This window comes from Silene latifolia, chromosome 7 (genome assembly GCF_048544455.1).
Source record: "Silene latifolia isolate original U9 population chromosome 7, ASM4854445v1, whole genome shotgun sequence".
Taxonomy (NCBI): domain Eukaryota; kingdom Viridiplantae; phylum Streptophyta; class Magnoliopsida; order Caryophyllales; family Caryophyllaceae; genus Silene; species Silene latifolia.
The window spans coordinates 114,474,639-114,477,422 of record NC_133532.1 but is presented as its reverse complement, the minus strand read 5'-3'; the positions used below and the strand labels follow the sequence as shown (position 1 = coordinate 114,477,422).

The window sequence follows — 2,784 nt, the reverse complement described above, 5'->3', positions numbered from 1 at the left end:
TCATCAACTTTGTGGTCCTCCTTCATTGCCTCATCATGCAAGGAGATTTGAAAAACCTCTTCCATCTCCGCTTCTTCACGGGCTACTTCATGTACCACCTCATCTATCAACTCAATAGTGCTCAACCTTTCTATCTTTGGTCCTTTCATCAAATTAGGTAGGTTAAATTCGACATTGTTGCCCTCGATTTGGAAGGTTAGCCGCCCATTCTTCACATCAATGAGAACTCCTCCAGTAGCCAAGAATGGCCTACCAAGGATGATGAGAGTGTGGCTATCCTCCGGAATATCGAGGACAACAAAGTCGGCGGGAATTAAAAGCTTTCCAACTTTGACGGGTACGTCCTCAAGCACCCCCATAGGGTGCTTGACGGACCTATCCGCCAATTGGAGAGTCATTGAAGTGGGAGCAAGGTTTTGAATTCCGATTTTCTTGGCAACTTTCAAAGGAATAACACTTACACTTGCTCCCAAATCACAAAGAGCTCTAGATATGGGCACACCACCTACTACACATGGGATTGAAAAGCTCCCCGGGTCACCAAGCTTAGTGGGCATTTTATTAAGGATATGAGCACTACATGCCTCTTCCATAGCCACTATTTCTTGGCCACCCAAGACTCTTTTCTTTGTCAAAATATCATTTAAAAATTTTGAGTAGGTTGGCATGTTCATTATCACTTCCGTAAAGGGTAGGGTAACCTCAAGTTTCTCAAGCATGTCACAAAACTTGGCATACTTAAGGTTTTCCCTACTCTTAATGGCTCTTGAAGGGTAAGGAATTTTAGGAACAAGTTGGGAGTTTGAAGATACCTTTGGAGGAGTCGAATTTCTTGTTACCTTTTTAGATTGTTGCAAAGGTAGTTCTTCAATAACTTCCTCCTCATAAGGGAGGTCTTCAACATACACATCAACATCCTTGTCCTCTTGAATTACCCTTCTAGACAAATCTTCACAAGCCTTCTTTCCTTTCTTGACTTCACTAGCTTTTCCCAATGGTTCAATAGGTGAGCTTTCCTCTTCATCACTCACTTCCACTTCATTACCCTTGGAATCTTCATCCATTTCTACCACAAGGTCCTTGTAGGGGTCCTCAAGCTCTACACCACTCCTTAGCACTACCGCATGAGCATGGTGGCTATTTGAGGCATCCTTGGAGCTTTGTCCTTGGGCCAACAAACCACCGGACGGCCGTTGAGGGTTAGCCATAGCATGAGAAGCCATCCTAGATTCCATTTCCCTCATGTCCTTAAAGAAGGTAGCCCTCAAGTTTGCTTGTTCTTGTTGAGTTGCCTTAGCAAAATTTGCCATCTCTTGGCTATGTTGAAGTTGCATGTTCTTTATCATCTTCAAAAGCTCAACTTGAGAGAGCTCACCTTGGGGTTCTTGATAAGGTTGGTTGGCTATGGGTAAAGGGAACCCATAGTCATACCGAGCATTGGGACCTTGGTTGTTGTTTTGCCCCCCTTAAAAGTTAACTCTAGGACCATTGTTGTTGAAGTTTGATCCTTGACCTTGTTCTTGAAACCCTTGAACATACCCTTGCCCAAATCCTTGGTTTGCTTGGTTTACTTGATTCCCTTGGTAAAACCCTTGGTTGCCTTGATTTCCACCAAAATCTTGGTATCCTTGGTTGCTTTGATTCCCATAATTTTGGTTTTGATTGTTGTTTGGCCATTGGTTTTGATTCCCGGGATTAGGTCTTGGGTTGGGGAATATTCCCTTTTGTTGAGCAAAACCGGGTGGATTGTTTGGGGCTTGTGGTTGAAGGTGTTGTGGGTTTTGAACATTGGTGTTTTTGTAACTAAAGTTGGGGTGGTTCCACAAACCGGGGTGGTAGAAATTGGTATTTGGATTGTAGACGTTCGGGTTGTTGAAAGGTGGTATTGTGGGTCTCGAATTGTTGTTAAAGCTTTGAAAAGCGTTAACCTCTTGCACATTTTCATCGTAGACACCATTGTAATTGTTGCCACATAAGTCATATGTGTGACCGCTTCCTCCACAAAGTTCACAACTTGAGACTTGAGCCACTTCCTCCATGGGTGCCCCATGTGAGGTTGCGGCTTGGTTCACTTGATTTCTTGAAAACTTCTCAAATTGTTTTGTGAGTAAGTCGAGCTTGGCATTTGTCTCGGAGTTGGAGGCGTTTTCCTTAGGAAACTTCCCATTCCTTCTTAGCATGTTTCCTCTACAACCATAGTTTGCCTCCGAATCTACCATTTTCTTGATCAATGTAGTGCCCTCTTCATCACTCAAGTGATCAAATCCTCCCCCCGCGGAGGCATTTACCATCTCCTTAGTCCTTGGTAGCAAAGTTTGGAAGAATGTTTGAGTGATGTACCATTCCGGTATTCCATGGTGGGGGCAACTTGCTATCAAGTCTTGATAACGGTCCCAAGCTTCACCCAAAGACTCCCCATCCTCTTGTTGAAATGTATGGATCTCATTACGGAGCATCGCGGTCTTTGAGGAAGGGTAATATTTGGCCATGAATGCTTTAGCCAAGGCATCCCAAGTAGTGAAGGTATCCGGTGGGTGAATGTTCAACCATCGGTCCACCTTCCCCGTCAATGAAAACGGAAACAACATCATTCTCAAGGTGTCTTCGGACACCCCATTCTTCTTCATCATTGAAACTTTCCTCTTAAACTTCCGGAGATGAGCATGGGCATCCTCTTCAATATGCCCCCCAAACAAGTCCTTCTCAATTAACCCGACTTGGGCGGGATGCATTTCAAAGTTGTTCGGGGCCAAGGTGCCAAAATTGATAGGGTTACATGAATCA

At 44.2% G+C, this 2,784-nt stretch overlaps 1 non-coding gene across 1 annotated transcript; it reads left to right on the top strand.

Annotated features, from left to right (window-relative positions):
• The first annotated feature begins 2,349 nt into the window (after nucleotides 1-2,349).
• On the top strand, nucleotides 2,350-2,456 carry LOC141593830 (small nucleolar RNA R71). The gene has a single exon (XR_012521890.1). It is a non-coding gene; the product is annotated as a small nucleolar RNA R71 (small nucleolar RNA).
• Nucleotides 2,457-2,784: the final 328 nt, after the last annotated feature.